Source organism: Lactuca virosa, chromosome 4 (assembly GCF_052849685.1).
Source record: "Lactuca virosa cultivar CGN04683 chromosome 4, Lactuca_virosa_CGN04683_v6, whole genome shotgun sequence".
Lineage (NCBI taxonomy): Eukaryota > Viridiplantae > Streptophyta > Magnoliopsida > Asterales > Asteraceae > Lactuca > Lactuca virosa.
In genome coordinates, this window is record NC_136429.1 from 56,578,221 (window position 1) to 56,598,236 (window position 20,016).

At 44.4% G+C, this 20,016-nt stretch overlaps 1 long non-coding RNA gene across 1 annotated transcript; it reads left to right on the plus strand.

Annotated features, from left to right (window-relative positions):
* Positions 1–714: 714 nt before the first annotated feature.
* LOC145168802 (uncharacterized) lies at positions 715–6,725 on the plus strand. Its single transcript, XR_013742115.1, has 3 exons — positions 715–821; positions 6,208–6,505; positions 6,591–6,725. It is a non-coding gene; the product is annotated as an uncharacterized LOC145168802 (long non-coding RNA).
* The last annotated feature ends 13,291 nt before the right edge of the window (positions 6,726–20,016 follow it).

Genomic DNA, 20,016 nt, shown 5'->3' on the forward strand with positions numbered 1-20,016 from the left:
TGCAGCAGGGTGCTTGAGAGACAGGGCCAGGGATTGGTGGGAGTCGGTTGGTGACTCTCTGGGAGCCTCGGCTGTTGAGGCTATGACATGGCCGGACTTTGTGACCCGGTTCAGGAGTGAGTTTGCGCCAGCTGTGGAGCTTCAGCAGCTGGCCAGGGAGTTTTTGGATATGAGACAGACTACGGAGACTGTGGCGGAGATCACCGCCAAGTTCCGGGAGAGGGCGTTACTGGTGCCTCAGTATGCGGGCGATGAGGATATGAGGAGGACCCGCTACCATGACATGCTACGAGCTGACATTCGGGAGCATGTTAGTTTTTCAGCTTGCCCTATCCTAGATTCCATGATTGCCAGGGCAAGGGAGAGGGAGATTGATCTAGAGCATATCAGGAAGAGGAAGGTAGAGGAGGGACAGACGACTGGGGCTTCGGGGAAGAAGCCCAAGGGATCAGACGCTGGGCCAAAAGGCCAGCATGGCCGAGGCCGTTGCAGGAAATGCGGCAAGTCACATGAGGGAGCATGCAGGTTGGGATCGTCGAGCTGCTACAAGTGCGGCAAGACGGGGCACTTCAGCAGGGATTGTACCGCCCCTGCACCCACTATTTAGACATCTGAGTTGCTGTGCTTCCACTGCAACCAGAGGGGCCACAAGAAGGCCAATTGCCCCCAGTTGACAGCAGCAGCGCCAGTGAAGGCGCTAGCTCCAGCGACCCTGCGGATTACTGATGGCCGGCAGGGCAAGGCAGAGGCTCCAGTGGTGAGGAGCCGGACTTTCCAGTTGACTACCGAGGAGGCACGCGCCGCACCCGATGTGGTGACGGGTATGATTCTTTTCCTCTGATCTATTTATATGATGTTTATGATATTGATATATGCTCTATATATACATGTTAGGATCGTTCCATGTGAATGGTATTCCGGTACAGGTGTTGTTTGATTCAGGTGCCACTCGATCATTTGTTTCTCTTGCGCTCAGCAAGAGGTTTTCTGAGTCTTCGGGCGTGTTGGATTGCCCTTTAGAGGTAGAGATTGCCGATGATCGATTGGTGCGAGCATCAACATTTTTCCGAGATTGTGTGCTGAGGTTATTCGAGGAGCGTTACCTGGTAGACTTGGTTCCTATTCCGTTGCGTGGGAACAAGGTGATTATAGGCATGGACTGGTTGAGCCCTAATGGGGCGGTGATAGATTGTGCACAACAGTTAGTGCGAGTCAGGACCCCAGGTGGGGGAGAGTTGGTAATCCGCGGCGAGAGACCACAGCGTGGACCCACCGTGTGCTCAGCAGCGAGGGCTAGGCGCTACCTTCAGTAGGGTTGTGCTGGGTATGTCGCCTATGTTATGGATACCCGGGAGGCGGGTAAGACGACAGTGAGCGATGTTCCAGTGGTGCGAGACTACGCAGATGTGTTCCCAGAGGAGCTTCCTGGGATACCCCCGGAGCGGCAGGTGGAGTTCAGGATCGACCTAGTCCCTGGTGCGGCTCCGATAGCCAAGGCACCATATCGGTTGGCTCCTCCCGAGATGCAGGAGTTGTCTACGCAGCTGCAGGAGCTGCTAGACAAGGGGTTCATCAGGCCGAGCAGTTAACCCTGGGGAGCCCCGATTCTGTTCGTGAAAAAGAAGGACGGGTCGCATCGGATGTGTATAGATTATAGGTAGCTGAATAAGGTAACGGTTAAGAACCGTTACCCACTCCCGAGGATTGAGGACCTCTTTGACCAGCTACAGGGAGCATCTTGGTTCTCCAAGATTGATTTGCGTTCGGGGTATCATCAGATGAGGGTCAGAGAGGAGGATGTGCAGAAGACTGCGTTTCAGACGCGTTATGGCCACTACGAGTTCGTGGTGATGCCTTTCGGGCTCACCAATGCTCCTGCCGCGTTCATGGACCTCATGAACCGCGTGTGTAGACCGATGTTGGATCGGTCTGTGATAGTTTTCATCGACGACATCTTGGTCTATTCCAAGACGCAGGAGCAGCATGAGGAGCATCTGCGAGAGGTTTTGGATACTCTGAGGAGAGAGAGCTTGTACGCCAAGTTCTCCAAGTGTGAGTTCTGGTTGCGCGAGGTGCAGTTTCTTGGGCACCTTGTCAACCAGAACGGTATTCTGGTCGACTCGGCCAAGGTGGAGGCCATGATGAGATGGGAGGTTCCGAAGTCTCCATCTGAGATTCGGAGTTTCCTGGGATTAGCCGGCTACTATCGGAGATTCATCCAGGATTTCTCCAAGATAGTCGTACCCTTGATGCGGCTGACGAAGAAGGCCGTAGTCTTTCGTTGGGGGCCTGAGCAGCAGGCAGCGTTTGAGACACTGAGACAGAGATTGTGCGAGGCGCCAATCTTAGCCCTGCCAGAGGGCGTAGAGGATTTTGTTGTGTACTGCGACGCGTCTATTTCGGGTTTGGGCGCGGTATTGATGCAGAGGGGGCATGTCATCGCCTACGCTTTGAGGCAGCTGAAGCCTCACGAGGCGAATTATCCGACGCATGATTTGGAGTTGGGGGTTGTTGTGTTCGCCCTCAAGATTTGGCGTCATTACCTATATGGGGTCCGTTGTACCATTTACACGGACCATAAGAGTTTGAGGTACCTCATGGATCAGCCGAATCTGAACATGAGGCAGCGTCGGTGGTTGGACGTGGTGAAGGATTATGATTGCGAAATCCTTTACCACCCGGGGAAGGCCGATGTGGTGGCTGACGCGCTTAGTCGCAAGGCGGTGCCGAACCGGGATATCTGCATGCGGATGACCGTGGTGACTCCGCTGCTGGAGCAGATCCGAGAGGCCCAGCAGGAGGCTATGAAGGAGGAACATCGGAAGAGCGAGCGTATAGTAGGTCAGGTTTCCTCCTTCGACTATGATAGTCGAGGGTTATTGACACTACACCGCAGGGTGTGGGTTCAATTCCACGGGGGTGTGCGTCAGGTTCTGATGGAGGAGGCGCATAAATCCCGATTCTCCATTCATCTCGGGGCGACAAAGATGTATAGAGACCTTCGTCTTGACTATTGGCGGCCCTGCATGAAGCGAGATGTAGCATGGTATGTGGAGCGGTGCTTGACCTGCAGGAAGTTCAAGGCCGAGCACCAGAGGCCACAAAGCAAGATGCAGCCGTTGGATATTCCCCTGTGGAAGTGAGAAGATATCACTATGGACTTCATCACCAAACTTCCCAAGACCGCGCGGGGAGTGGATTCCATATGGGTCATCGTGGATCGGTTGACCAAGAGTGCCCATTTTATACCGATCCAGGAGAGTATATCGGCTAAAAAGCTGGCCGACATCTACATTCAGGAGGTGGTGGCTCGGCATGGAGTGCCAGTCTCCGTGATTTCTGACAGGGATGTGAGGTTTACTTCCAGATTTTGGAAGAAATTCCACGACGAGTTGGGTACTCGACTACACTTTAGCACCGCTTTTCACCCGCATACGGATGGGCAAAGCGAGCGGACCATCCAGACACTTGAGGATATGCTGCGGGCATGCGTGTTGAACTTCGGTGGTAGTTGGGATACTTACCTCCCATTGGCTGAGTTCTCGTACAACAACAACTACCACGCGAGTATTGACCGTCCTCCCTTCGAGATGTTATACAGGAGGAAGTGCAGGACCCCGATATGTTGGGGTGAGGTTGGGCAGAGAGTCATGGGGAGCACCGAAGTGGTGCTCAAGACGACAGAGAGAATTCAGCAGGTTCGGAGCAGGCTTCAGACTGCTCAGAGTCGGCAGAAAAGTTATGCCGACAAGCGCCGATCAGACCTGGAGTTTCAGGTCGGGGATATGGTTGTCCTGAAGGTGTCGCCATGGAAGGGCGTCATCCGATTCAGGAAGCGGGGCAAGTTGGGCCCCAGGTATATTGGACCCTTCAGGGTTATAGCCCGGGTGGGCAAAGTGGCGTATAGGCTGGACCTGCCAGCCGAGCTCAGTCAGATCCACAGCACATTCCACGTCTCCCAGCTGCGGAAGTGCCTGGTGGACGACTCAGCAGTGGTACCCTTAGAGGATATTCAGGTCGATGACAGCCTGAATTACATTGAGCGACCTGTAGCAATCCTCGACCGGAAGTCGAAGGATCTGAGGAACAAGAGGGTCGAGCTGGTAAAGGTGCAATGGCAGCACCGGAAGGGCTAGGAATGGACTTGGGAGCCGGTGGATGAGATGATGGAGCATTACCCAGAGCTTTTCCGGGAGCGAGCAGCAGACTTCGAGGACGAAGTCTAAAATAAGTGGGGGAGATTTGTAGCACCTGGTTCCTGGTACGTATTTTATTTAAGTAATTTGCATTTTTGGCCTGGGACCCGGCGAGTTGAAGGACCAACTCGTCGAGTAGAAACGGATTTGATTCGGGATTTAAATGACGGACTCGTCGAGTCGGCTGCAGACTCGACGGGTAGGCTCTGACTGGACAAAACCCTAATCTAAGGGTTTGCACCCTATTTAAACGTCTCATTCAACCACCCTTCGTCCATATTGCTTCCAGAAGCCCCCCATAGCAAACCCTAACTGTGTGTGTGAAGATCTAAAGGCATTTGTGGTGATTCTTGGTGGTCTTGATCACAAGGAAGAAGGAAGGGCCTAGAGGAATCAAGAGGAGACCAAGGGAGTTCAAGTTTGTGCACCATTTGCAGTTCACAGAAGGTATAAAGTCGATGCCTTGCTTGTTCTTTTGCTAGATCCCTTTTTGGGGAGATTTAGGGCTTTTATAAGCCATTCTTGGTAACCAACCATGACTGCAAGCATGGTTGGGGGTTGAGGCTTCGGATCTAGGTCCATGAAGGAGTTACAGGGCAGAAAAGGGTTGCTTTTGCACCCATGGAAGCCCCCATGCAACCCAAGAGTCTCTTTTAGAGTCTTTTTGACTCAAAGTCCCATGCATGCACGTAAAGTTTGTAACTTTACGTGCTAGATCGAGTTTAGGGACCTAGATCTATCATTTGGACAAGAGTTGTACACCAGAAATCGAAGAAACAAGACTTGGACCGTATCGACTCGGCGAGTCGTTATTGGGAGTCAGCGAGTCCGAGGGTAGACTCCCTTTTTTTGTTATGGGTCAAGGAGACCCAGTGGAGTGCTGGAAAGGTGTTGGAGGGTCCGGAGGAGTAACCTAACGTTTTGGGATAAGCCATAGTCCTGGAGTTCATAGGACTCGGCGAGTGCATGAACAGACTCGGCGAGTCCAAGGCAATCTCCCAACTCTTGAAGATGAACTCGACGAGTTGTTCATACAACTCGGCGAGTCGAGGACAAGACTGGTTTTTAGGATGAGGATGAACTCGACAAGTTGTTCATACAACTCGACGAGTCGGATGAAGGTTCATTCGATGCTCGTATAGAAAGAGAACTCGTCGAGTCATTTCTAAACTCGACGAGTAGAGACGTGGATGAGGACAGTTAAAAGGTTAGGGACTCGACGAGTTGGCGGCCCAACTCGGCTAGTCAGGTCAACTGGAAGTTGACTTTGACTTTGACTTTGACTTGGACTTGGTCATGGGTAAAATAGTCATTTTACCCCAAGAGTAGATATCAATTTCTGACTGAGTGTTTTGTGGGGATTATAGCCGGAGGATTTCCGGAGCAGCAGCAGACAGAGATTTCCCGCACAGATTATCAGCAGTTACTCGTACAAGGTGAGTTACCTTCCAGTAGCGGTGGGTTTACGGCCACAATGCCGACCCATCGGTAGGAGTTGTATGATAGATGATTGTCTTTGTGATATTCATCTAGGTTTGCTACTACCTGTTATGTTATGTGCTAGTATGATATGATGTTAGCAGTAGGGGAGGTAGTCCCCAAGGTTTCCGGTCGATAGGGCCGAAGGGGGTAGTCATACCCAGTCATGCTAGATGGAATATGATTATGTGTTACATGTTATGTGGTAGTAGTAGTGGGGTGAAATAGTCCCCCGTATCCGGTCGAGAGGACCGAAGGGGAGGCCAGCACCCAGGTATGCTAGGCAGTATCCGGTCGAGAGGACCGAAGGGGAGGCCAGCACCCAGATATGCTAGGCACTATCCGGTCGAGATGACCGAAGGGGAGGCCAGCACCCAGATATGCTAGGCAGTATCCAGTCGAGAGGACCGAAGGGGTAGGTCGGGCACCAGATATGCCTGACAGTATATGTATGTTATGTGATTGTATGGTATGCGGTACGATGGGGGAACTCACTAAGCTTCGTGCTTACAGTTTATAGTTTTGGTTTCAGGTACCTCTTCAGCGAAGGGGAAGGAGCTGGTGTGGTAGCAGCATATCATACACACTCGCATTGATTTTCCGCACTTGAGATATTCTGGGATTGTACTCTGACATGATGTTATTTTATGACTTGGGTTTTCAGACATGATATATTGATTTACGGAATGATATCTTTTATGTGGTTCTCTTATGAATGCTTTTATAATCAGTTAATTAAAAATGAAATTTTTGGACTCGAAATTTTGGGATGTTACACCCCTGTTGGGCAGCGAGGGTCAGGAAGTCCATGGTCGTTATTTGAAGACCAGGTCAAACTTTTTTTCACTAAATTTTTATGTATTATATTTGTTGAGAAATAAGTGTTGTTTATAAAAATGTGTGTTGTCTCCTCAGGCATTTGTTGTGTTGGTTCTGACAGCTCTAGCAACCTCCTTCCATGCCCTGCAGCCTCTCAAAGTTCTTGCATTCAGGTTATTCTCTTAGAAAGGAAATTGTCAAAGGAGAATTTAGTCATGGGTTTCTTTTAATGTTGTACATGTTTTGTTTTCTATAATAAATATTATGCAATATTAGCAATGTGTTACATTTACTTACTATTGGAATGATTATTTGTATTTGACATATTAGTGTGCAATGAATTATCTTTATTGTTTATGGTATTTTATATTGTATTATGAGACTTTTAATGTGTTATTTAATTTGAAAATTAGTAAATCTATTAAAAATATATAATTTTAAAAACATTTAAAATTATGACACACAAAAATGTGTGTCGTCTTCCTTTATGACAGGGGCTTCCTTGATACACATTGCGTGTCATAAACACGCGCGTCGTAAGGTTACGGCACGCAAATGCGTGTCGTCTTCCTTTATGACAGGGCCTTCCTTGATACGCATTGCGTGTCATAACTGGGGGTCATAAATGCGTGTCATAAATGCGCGTCGTAAATAGACGACGCGCAAAAGCGCGTCGTCTCTCGTTATGACAGGGCCTTCCTTTACACGTATTTGCGCGTCGTCTGAGTGTTTTACGACACGCATTGCGCGTCGTAAAAGGCTGTTTTTCTAGTAGTGTCTAATGGCATAAAGCTTGTACCTTTATGCCTTAACCACTCTTAGGGACCCCAGATCTGAAAGGATCTTTGTTTGGGATATCCTTGTCCCGTAGATCAAGCTCCATGGACCAAAACCCTCATAAAGTGGACATAAATAGATCTAAGAAGCTATAAGGCAAGATGAAGACTTGATTACCAGAAAATGATGGAAATGAGCTGGTGTTGCTGGATCTACAAGTTCCTGCTTGAACCTTCAATCTCCTTCTTCTTCTTCTAGCCTCCAATAACACCAAAATACTCAAGAATGGCTCACTCACTCACCAAATGATCTAGAGTTTCGTGGGTTAAGTTCTGGACAATGGGGGATGGGAATGGAACCAAGAGGAGGAGAATAAGATGCTTAAATAGGGTGCCAAGTCCCGAATTTAGGGTTTCCCAAACCCTGACCAACTCGCCGAGTCGGTCCTCCGACTCGTCGAGTAGGTCACTTAACCCGCGACCCGGAACGCGCTCCTACTCGTCGAGTCACCCCACCTACTCGACGAGTCGCCTTCTGATTTTTGAGGTTTTCCTTTTCTTTCTAAGTCTTCTGAATTCGGGGTGTTACAGTATTGGTAGCATCTTGTACTGTGAAAGGAATTATGTGTGGTAAATGAATATGGCATTGTTGCGTTCGGTTAGCGTTGAGAGGTACGTTGATTAGGTCCCTGCAAGGCGGTGGAATGAGGTGAATATCTTTAGGCCCCTGGGGGTGCTGGTCATGAGTTTCCAGGCGAATGATGGAATGTCGACAGGATCGGTGTAATACCGGGAGCATTCTAGGCATGGGCTGAGAGCCGGGTAGGGCATTCCAGACTCATGTTGCGGGCTCAGAGGCAATCCAGACCTACACTGAGGTCCTTGTAGGGGTATTCCAGACATAGGTTGTGGACCTAGTGATCATGATTATTTATTTCTTATGCTTGTATTACTTTCGGTGTTGGCGCATTGATGGAAGTCGGGAGACTCACGAACTAGCTGGTTTGGATAAAGTGAGCAGTTAAGGGTTGTTGGGAGTATCAGTCGTGCATCAGAAAGTCTCTGCGGAGTGTTTGCAGTATAAATACTGTTTGTTCGCAAGTTGTTATTAGGGGTTTGATTGCCAAGGTTGGGTTTCGGTTATGGAGTCTCGAGTCGTGAAGTTCATTGTGAATGTATCTAGCGATTTGCCAGGTGGGGATACACCTGAGCTGATAAGGGTGGGATGAAAATGTGAAAATTCTTGGATTTCTCATCTTTGCTCGTAGGAACAGTGGTTGGTAATGGCGTGTCAGGGAGTCAAGGGTTTATTTAAGGTTCTTGGTACATATTATAGATTTGGAATTGGTTGGAATTCGTGATCGATGTGTTTTGCGTACTTCTTTCCGCGTGTTTGGTGATGATCATAGTCAAAGACAACGGGTGGATTCAACGAATGGATGAATATCAGTCCTGGATTATGGGTTCTGAAGTTTAGATCTGATGGTTTCCCGGCCTCGGGAAGCATATTGATAGAGTTTATTCGATGTTTGTAGTTTTGAGAATCCCCCGACTCTGTGATTCTCACTAGATGTTCGGTCTTATAGCCAGGAAGTTATGGAATATGTTGGCGTTGTATGTGTCCCTATGCAGTGGTTATCTAGCTGAGGCTCGTTTTTGGAGTTGCCTTGTTTTGGATGAAGGGTTCAACAACAGTGAATGGTCTAGAGTCATGGTCCCCGGTGGTATCAGCAAGGTAAGTCAAGATCGGAAGGGTTCCGTATGGTTCAGATTGTAAAGAGATATTGTAATAACTGAGTTCCGAGAAAGTTTTGTTGGCTTAAGGGTCATTTGAGGTATTGGATTTCCGAATTCTGGGAGGGTTGTGATGGTTTCTCCAGTGATGAAAGTTAGCAAGTCAAGGATGGTATGGGTAGACAGCCGCCTGAATGAGCCGACTTTAGTTCAGATCGGGTTCTGGGGAGGACCGTCTGAGTGACCCGAGGTGGAGATATGGAAACACTACCCTAGGATAGTTAATGCAATAGACTTCGAGGACGAAGTCTAAGTCAAGTGGGGGAGAATTGTAACATCTTGTATTGAGGCACTTTCACTTTTGACCCTTATATTGAGGTTTATTACATTTTGGTCCTTATAATGAAAGACTTGTGGATGGGAGGGGCCAATATTGCCACTTTTGGATTTATGTGGCGGAGCCACGTACACTAGGCATACGCTTTGTGTACGCAGAGCATACGGGGTGAATTTCCAAACCCTAATATTTATGGTTTGGACCCTATTTATTCATCTTTATCTCTCAACCTTGGTTTTTTTCATCAGCCGCCATCCTCTCAAAACGTCCTTGCAACCCTCATCCACCTTGTAAAGAATTTCTAAGCTTGATTATGTGTGTTTTATGCCTTTGAAGAAGAAGGAAAGAAGTAGAGATCATCTTGGAGGAGTGAAGCACTTTAGATCCAGAATCACACCACCATTTGGCATCACTTGGAGGTATGAAGTTCTGAACTTGGTGAAGTTATACTTAGATCTTGTTTTGGGCTTGATTTTATGTTCTTTTAGTCCCCTAAGCTTGGTATTATGAGCATGGGTTACTCTAATCCATTTGAGTTGTCCTTTAAGATGTTTTGGAGCCTCTTGAGTCATAAAAATGTAATCTTGGACTCTACTTTCTTCTCATGCATGATCTTAATGGATTAAGAGGTTAGGATCTTTGGTGTTGGGCACTTATTGGCCATGAAAGACCATAAAGTTGGAAACTTTATGGTCAAAGACATCGTCTTGGACTTGGATCTGTAAAATGGACTTAAGGATTAAGCTCTTATTGAGTTGGGTTGGCAGCCAGCTACGTACGCTGGGTGTACACAGCGTACGCTGCACGTACATGGTCAACAGGCTCGTTCATGGTCAAACATCATGTATGTTGGGCGTACTCAGCAGGGTTGACTCGGTTGACTTTTTGGGAATTTTGACTTTACTTGATTTTGACCAAGTTTGACCAAGGGGTATTTTGGATTGTGTTTGAGAATTGGTCATTTGGATAGATAGGTAATGGTTAGAGCTGAGATTCAGATTCGGGACCTCATCATCTATTGTTTAGATCGATAGGTGAGCTTTCTTCACTGTACTTTCAGGTCGAAGGCACCAAGGTCGGCCCATTGGATTGATATCCTGGTTTTCCGTATGTTGTTATGTCGTAGTGATATGTTAGGTCTGTATCCTAGTTATAGGATGTCTCTATGTGTTAGTGATTTATGGATCTGTTTGTTTGCCTGTTACTGATTATATGTTTATTTGTTATGTATATGTCGACATATTGTGTTGGGTTGAGGTTATACTGCTTTGTGTTGTAGCCAACAAATCCGGGGGCATTCCAGATACGAGCTAAGGGCCGGTTGGTATGCCAGACTCGTAATGAGGGCCTGAGGGTATGTCAGTCCGATGACTGAGTGGATCCGTTGTATATTGGCATTCCAGTCTGATGACTGACTGAGCCAGGGGTAAACCAAACATAAGTTGTGGGCCCCAAGGGGAAGCCAAACTTATATTGTGGACTCAAGAGCAAGCCAGATATGAGCTGTGGGCCTGATAGGTAAGTCAGACTCATACTGTGGGATTAGGGGTAGTCCAATATATTAGTTGTGGACCCAATGCATGCTGATATTTGTTATGTTTTCTTGGTGGTACTTTGGGGGAACTCACTAAGCGTTGGCTTACAGTTTTTAATTTTGTTTCAGGTACATCAGAGGATCATTGCAAGGCGAAGGCGTGACCGTACACATCCTTGGTTTTATGACTAATCGGATCTTGGGAGACTTTGATTTTAAATAATGTATTGGAAACAATGGTTTTGTAAACACTTGTTTTAGTAAATGGGTTGTTTTGAAAAGTTTAAATTTGTTGTGATTTTTGGGATGTTACATGTTTCATACTTAAGGACCATTATATAATTTAGATAGAGATCATTTCTACAATTGTGTCATATTTAATGACCATTATATATATTTTTTTAAACATAGACCAACTCTGTAAAAACATGATAGAGACCAAATATGTAATTCATACAAATTAAAACTATAAGGACCAAAATTGCCATTTAGGCATTTCTTGCAATTTAAAAGGGATATAATTTAGGAATTTCTTGTCATTTAGGATTATTGATATGCCAACTACGATATATGAATCTAAATATTGGCCGATCAAGAAGGGGCACGAGATGATGATGGTCGCGGGGCGTACTCTATGAGTACGCTTAGCGTACTAGCTATAAGTTGGTCGCGGGCATCACTCACGTACGCTGGGCGTACGTGGGAGTACGTTGGGCTTACGCATGGTATGGGCTAACCCTATTTTTTAGGGTTTGCACCATATTTAAGCATCATTATATCACCTCTTGGACATTTTAGACCAACCTCCATCTCCCTTTACCCTGAATTCGAAACCCTAGAGAATTTGGTGATTTTTGAGCTTGTGAGAGTGATTGTTGGTGCTTTGTGAAGGAGAAGAATAAGATGAACACTTGAGGGGATAGCTTGAGCTTGTAGATCGAGGATTTTCTACTCATTTTCAAGCCTTTTGAGGTAAAAAGCTCTCACCTTGATGGTCTTTTGTGTTAGATCTAGTTTATGGTGTAAGTTGTGCACTTTTGAGTCTTTTGAGTTACAGGTGAGCTTTTGATCTACTCCAGAAGCAATGAATTCTAGATCTTAGCTCCACTTAGTCCCCATGTTCATAAAAATGTCAAATTTATGGAAGATATTAGTCCATGCAAGCATTAAGACCTTTATTAAGCTCATATTTGAGCTTTGAGTCCCATTAAGCCATGCATGAGTGTAAAGTTGCTAACTTTACGTGATAAGTCACCCTTAGGAACCAGATCTGAGAGTCTGGAGAGAAGTGATTTGTGAGCCTGAGGCGTACGCTGGGCGTACGAGCTGAGTACGTCCTACATACTCAGCAGATGGACGTTGGACTTGGCCATTATCGGTATTGGGCCATAGTTTGGGCCTTGTTGATCCATTATACTTCTGTTTTGGGCTATTGTCTAATATATTGGGCTCCTTTGGATTTAGGCCCATGATGGGTTTTGGGCCCAATTTGGTATATTGGGCCATATTTGGGCTTTGGGTTGCCAAGTAGGATTTGGGCCTTTTTAGTTGTTGAGTTGGGCCTTGGCTTTGGGCCAAGTTAGATAAAGGGTAAAAATGGTCTTTTACCCTTGTTATGGGCTAAGTAGTTTAGAATATTGGTTATGGGTCGAGATCCAATTAATAATTGGATGTTATTTTGATGATGATAGCGTGGGGATTTCCCGGACCAGCAGACAGAGATTCATTTGAGTTTTTCAGCAGCTAGAAGTGAGTTTCCTCACAGTCTTTAACGAGTCGAAGGCATCAATTCTGGCCCATGGTTTATTATGTTAGGATGTTACATTTCTGTGTGACTCTTGCATGTGTTATGTGCTTGTATGCTTACTGGGCAGGGCATGATGACCATTCTGTATGCTATTTATCTTTGTGAATATTGAATGTGTTATGTGTTTATTTATATATACAGGGCGGGGCCTGATGACTGACAGATCTGTATACCGAGCGGGGCTCGATGTTGGGCAGGGCCTGATGCCGGGCGGGGCTTGTTATGTGTTTATTATGTATGGTATGTGGTATTTTGGGGAGCTCACTAAGCTTTGTGCTTACAGTTTTTAGTTTATGTTTTCAAATACTTCTGGTTCAAAGGGGAAGAGCCTGGGATGATTGCAGTGCACACACCACCTCATTTTGCATTTTGTGATTACTTTGATATTTTATGATGTGTTTGATATACTTTGTTCCACCATGGTTTTATGATGATGTTTGGATAATAGTTTTATTAATTTAAAAACAAAAATTTTTTGTCTTAATTTTGGGACGTTACAAGTTGGTATCAGAGCCTTAGTTTGTGGGATTCAGACATACTCTCGGGTGTGTCTGAACTCAAACTAAGGGTTTGGTAGAATTTTTCAAAACGGAAAATGTTTTATAAAAAGGGTTTTCTAATAAAAGAATAAGGTGTGGTGCATGCAATCGACCGAGCTTAAGTAAGTTTTCCAAAATACCTATACATGATTTATGATATGCTTTGATTTATGAAACTGTGAATCGCATGCTAGTTAGGGCTAAGGATCTGCTCAGGATTTGCATTATAGAATACTAGGATAGATGCCTTTATATGCCTACTGTATGAGATTGTAGACTTGCATTCTAGTACTGATAAGTCATTGATAGGATGACCTGATTAGGTTATGCTTGATTCCGATTACTCAATGCTCGAATGTTGCTTGCTTTGTGCTTTTTAGGAGTTCTGAATAACTTCAGCTAACTAGTAAGCGAATATACTAAGTTGCATATTACGGAAACTAAATAATTTTAGAAGGGTAGGTTTTAACTCTATTGTGCAGCTATTGTTTGAGTCCAACCGTTGTAGTGTGAGACCTTTCATTCGAAGAATTATTTGGTGTCAATAATATGTAATTATATCCATGAGCTAGTTAGAGGGTGTTAGTAGGAGTTCCTTCTGCAGCTCATGGCGGAGAGTGGCATGGTGGTTGCCCTAGGAGAACATAGGAAGAGATTTAGTGTTGGGAACCTCGTCTTATTGAGGAGTGTATGTGTGTTGATAAGGAGTGACTTGGAGGATTCAAAGTGATCCTTGAGGAAAGTACAGATAGATGTGGATGGTAGTATGGGCCTGTACTACTAGAAGCAGAGGATCCGTACTCGAGTGAAGGTGAACTGCGATGAAACCGGGAAACTTGTAGAGTATGAGACTCCTCGATATATATATATATATATATATATATATATATATATATATATATATATATATATATATATATATATATTGATGTGTATCCTGATGGTTTATATGGTCTATTTTCAGTATGGTGACTCTTCGAGGCAGGCCGGTTGGTGGTTCTGGTGCCGGTGAGGGTTCAGGCTCAGGCTTTGGAGTCGGGCAGTTGGTGTGACAACCGTCAATTTTTGGTCAAGTCAAAGTCAACCAAAGTCAACAAGTCAAACCGGTCAACTCATCTAATCCTTGCATATTGGAGTTTCCATTATGATTCTTATTGTACTACTCGCAATCTTAATACAAAGTATCACTTAGAGTATTCACATGTTCGGAAATTCTAAACCCTAATCAGGGTAAGTGATGAATCTATTCGATAAAACATTATTCCTTAACCCTCGGGGGCATATAACAATCATAACGAGGCTTAAAAGAGTGTAAGAACCATGCGTTACGAAGCCAAACACTCAAAAAGGTCACAAACATAGTCTCTCTCAACCTCTTTCACTCTATCTCTCCCAAATCTCTCTAAGTATGAGAAATCTCTCCAAGTATGTGAAATCTCTCCCAAATCTCTCTAAGTATGAGAAATCTCTCCAAGTATGTGAAATCTCTCCCAAATCTCTCTAAGTATGTCAAATCTCTCCAAGTATGTCAAATCTCTCCCAAATCTCTCTCAAAATCTCTCTCAACTTCTTATAATCACTCGGGTTATCCCGACCCTTAATTTAGTCGAAAACCGCTCGAAAACGGAAGTTTACGCGAAAAACAGCTTTAAGGAGCCGAACCCTCTTAAGGAGCCGAACCTCGGAGGACCGAACTTCACCTTCGCTTCTGACAACTTCACCTTCGGTCCCTTCTGATGAGTCTGCCTGCGAGATAGCTCGGACCGAACCTCCTCCCTCTCGGTTCCAATTCACCAACCGAACCATGCATTCGGTTCTAACCCTCTCAAGACCCAATCTTCGGCCAGACTTCGGATTTTCCATTTTCTTCCCGGTTTTTGACCCAATTTTCGTTTTAAACCCGTTTTTCATTATTTTAACGTGGGATTTTCACCCAAACTTATATTTTGACATATAAAACCCTAAATATTCATATTTTAATCATATTTTGAGGAAAATCATTGTCTAAGAGTAAAATTTAGTTGGTGAGATATTTAGGTGGAGTGTGGACTTATCCTTTGGGCAAGGACACAAGTTACCTCCCATACCCACTCCTTGACTATTCCCAGTCACTATTCACCCATACCTAGTCAATCATTGTCCTTTTTACACTCTTTTTCAGCCATAACCTTGATCAAAAGTTGGAGAAATCCTTATCTCTCCTCCCATTTCACTCACTTTTCACCAAAAAGCAAAACACATTCTCTCTCACTTCCTCTCACCAAGAATTCGAGATTCAAGGCTGATATTGAACTCTTCACACACCTTGGTAAGTAAATCTCTTCCCACACTTGATTTCCTTACACTTCTTCACTTAAATCATGAGTCCTTACACAAATATCGTCATATTGTTGTTAGATCTTCGAATCTGCAAACATCTCCCAAGTGTTCTTGACTTGGAAACTCCTTTTCTTCATCATCCATCTGCTGAAATCACCCAAGGTGAGTTCATACCCCTACATTTTCATGTTTTCATCAAGTTTTAGGGGGGGGGAATACAAGTGAAAACACCAAAAAGTTAACTAAATTCAAACAACAGCTTTCATCAGAAAAGTTGAGTCTTATTCACGGACTGTTTTGACTATCTTAAACTTAATATCTTTCAAAACTGTTTAATATGAAAATATTTTAGGTTCATACCTTTAAAATGACTACTTTCACACCTCCATACGATTTTTATACGATTTATGGTGATTTTTACAAAACTACCTATCATTTCAGAAATGAATTCGGACCAGTATGTGAATATGAACATTTTAACACAAGTTAAAGACTTCTAAAAATCATAATAAAAATTATGAATAAACTAGACACATTTTGTGAACTCTCAGAATTTACGGATTCAGTTTTCGACTTCGTATGATATTTCTATGAATTTTCTAAAACAGTGTAGAAAGGTCAAAAACTAGTTAACAGCTTACAACTTTCATAACACTTTGTAGTATGTTGAGCAAAGTGCATAACAATAAGTTCTAAATATTGAATGTATTTTCTTGTTATTTTATCATCATAAACTGAAATTTAGTCATTCATGATAATGTTTCTTCATTCATTTCGAACACATATAATAAACTACAATAAGCATAGTTTATGGATTTTTACTACATGAAAAAGGTTTTACTCTCAAGACAAATGGGTTTTTCATATATTACATGATAAACCATAATAGTACTAATTTATGGATTTCATATCACGAATTTATTACATAAAAGGTGATTTCACTTCCACCACGGAAGAGGTTTTATATTCAAACTATATGTAAACTAGTTAACGTAAATTGTGAGACACGTCTTCATTGTACTCTTTGAGTACTGGTTAAAAATTCCTGAATTAGTTATAACCAGAGTCTCTTGTAGGGAGAGCGTGATAACTGTGTATAGATCTATATTGGGGTTGACAACCCACACCCATGCTGCTTGCATAAGTCCGATCGACCGATCGGGGGTGATAAATGTCATTTCGTGTCCGACGCCTGAAGAACGTCGCAGTAGGCCATCCTGTCGTAGTATGGTTATAACGACTCACATAGGGAGTTAGCAATCTTTCAAGTTTACAGGAAAAATTCTACTTTGAAAAGGGATTTTATCTATTTTAAAACTACAAACCCGTTATAAGTATAAAACACACACATATTCTCGGTCTTGGGATTTAGGACTACATGACTTTTATAAGGAAAATATTGGATTTTCTTTGGAAACATATTTCTATTAATAGTACATTTCATCTAGAATTGTTAGACTTCAACTATAATTGCTAAGTGTATATGATAGAGTTATATAAGAATCTAGTCACAATCGACTTAGAATTGGTGGGCCCGCCTTACTTCCTGTTCCTTGTTTGGTTGTGGACCTAGGGTAGACCCATTATATTCGACGGTTTATTTAACTTAAATATTATATAACTTATATACACTGGGTGATTATAGAAGGAATCTACGGGTCCTTCTAGGGTTCATTATCGCATAACATAAGAGCATTCACTTCACACTTAATAAAGAAAATATTGGATTTTCTGGAATCATACTCTATCGTTTTTACAAGGAAAACGACTTTTTCCTCAAACAAAACTCTTATGAACTCACCAACTTAATTGTTGACACTTTTCAAAACTACTTGTATTCTCGGGAAATCAGTGAAACAGGAAACCAATAGCATTTTGAGGATGGGACGTTAAATCGTCAAACAGTTCGTTTTGTCATCATAATGTAATTGATTTTGAAACATGTAAACATATACTATGGTGTAACCTTTTCAATTATATTTATGATGGTGGTATTTACTTTGAACACTATTATACTCGTTGTTGTGATACTATACATGAAGTCCTCCACCCCCGGACGTTTCCGCCATCCTTGGTTTGGGGGTGTGATAGTTGGATGATCAGACGCGGGAGTTCATTTTGTCTGAGATTACCCGCAGTATACTTGAGCAGACTCCTGTGATCTTTGGTATGATCAAGAAGGGTATCATGGAGGTTTTGGAAGAGCATTTGGGCTCTTTCCATTCTGAGATGGTAGCTTTGATTGGGGCACGTGCACTGACCTCCAGGAAGTTTTGGAAATGTGGGGCTCTATATTACTACGGGAAGAAGGACCCGATCACGAGCAGGTGTTGGTTAACGGATGTTGCTAATGCCTTCTGTACTAGCAGTTGTCCCGATGGAAGAAAAGGTCACATACTTGCTTCATGTCTTTTGATAGACAGAGCTCGATACTGGTGGGAGGAGGTTGGGCCCTCCATTGGTGATGAGGCTGTTGATTCTATGAAATGAGATGATTTTACGAACCGATTCCGAGCTGAGTTCACACCGGTGATTGAGGTGCGGCAGCTGGTGAGGGAGTTATAGGACCTTCGCCAGACTACTGAGACGGCGGCTGAGATCACCGCAATGTTTCATGAGAGGGCGTTGTTTGTTCCGTAGTATGTGGAGGATGAGGAGATGAAGAAGGAGAGATACCATGAGATGTTGAGGAGTGATATTCGGCAGTTTTTGAGCCGATCCAGTTGCAGGACACTGGAAGATATGATTGCTAGAGCCAGAGAGAGGTAGATTGATCTTGAGATGGAGAGGAAGAGGAAAGCAGACCAGACTCAGGTTTGAGGGGGTTCAGGCAAGAGGCCCAAGGTATTTGATTTCAGGTCGAGAGGCCAGCAGAGCCGGATCCACTGTGGCAAGTGCGGCAAGACGCACGATGGGGCGTGTAGGGTAGTGGTTATGGATGCTTCAAGTGCGGCCAGACGGGTCATATTAGCAGGGATTGCACTGCTACTACCACCACCACCCTAATATCTGATCTGATTTGCTTCCATTACAATCAGAGGGTCCACAAGAAGGTCCATTGTCCGAGTTTGACAGCAGCGGGACCAGTGGTAGCACCCGCTCCAACGACGTTGAGGATCACCGATGGTCGCCAAGACAAGGTGGATGCGCCTTTGGTGAAGAGTAGGGCTTTTCAGTTGACGGCCGAGGAGGCTCGCGCAACACCTGATGTGGTGACGGGTATGTATCTTCTCATTATCTCTTTATTTATATTGAATTGTCTGCTTATATTTATGTGTTTTATTTTAGGATTGTTCCTCGTGAACGGTATTTCTGCCTTGGTATTGTTTGATTCGGGGGCTACCCGATCTTTTGTATCGCTTGCGCTTAGCAAGAGGTTTGCTGGAGCTCCGGGGGAGCTGGATTGTCCTTTAGACGTCGAGATTGCAGATGATCGATATGTTCGGGTATCAAGGGTTCATCAGGGTTGTGTCCTTCAGATGTTCAGCGAGCAGTATCCGATTGATTTGGTTCCCATTCCTCTATGCGGGAACAAGGTTATTGTAGGGATGGACTGGTTGATCCCTAATGGGGCAGTGATCGATTATGAGCATCATTTGGTGTGTATCCAGACCCCACGTGGGGGGAGTTGGTGGTTCAGGGAGAGAGAGCTCAGTGTGGGCCGATTTTATGTTCAGCGGCTAGGGTCAAATGCTATCTTCATCAGGGATGTTTTGGATTTGTCGCCTATGTTATGGATACCCGGGATAAGGGTAGGGCGACCATGGATGGTGTGTCGATTGTTCGGGAGTACCCGGATGTGTTTCCAGAGGATTTGCCTGGGGTGCCTCCGGAGAGGCAGTTGGAGTTTAGGATGGAATTGGTTCCTGGTCCGGCTTCGATAACCAAGGCACCATGTCGGTTAGCTCCTCCAGAGATGCATGAGTTGTCTACACAACTACATGAGTTGTTAAATAAGGGGTTCATTCGACCTAGCAGTTCGCCATGGGGAGCACCGATCCTGTTTGTGAAGAAGAAGGATCGGTCTCATTGGATGTGTATTGATTACATGAGTTGAATAAGCTAATGGTGAAGAACCGTTATCCACTCCCGATGATTGATGATTTGTTTGACCAGCTTCAGGGTGCTTCTTGGTTTTCCACAATTGATCTGCGTTCGGGTTACCATCAGATGAGGGTCAGGGATGAGGAGGTGCAGAAGATGGCCTTTCAGACTCCTTTTGGTCATTAAGAGTTTGTGGTGATGCCCTTCGGGCTCACCAATACTCCAGCCGTATTCATGGACCTCATGAACCGCGTATGCAGGCCAATGCTGGATCGGTCTGTGATTGTATTCATTGATGATATCATGGTCTATTCTGTAACGCCCGTAGATCTGGGCTAGTCAATTTAGAGAAAATGAGCATCAAAAATGAGTTTTTGATGGAAGCTTATTTAGAAGGAGTAATCTTAAACAAGTTGTAGAATATGTCACAAG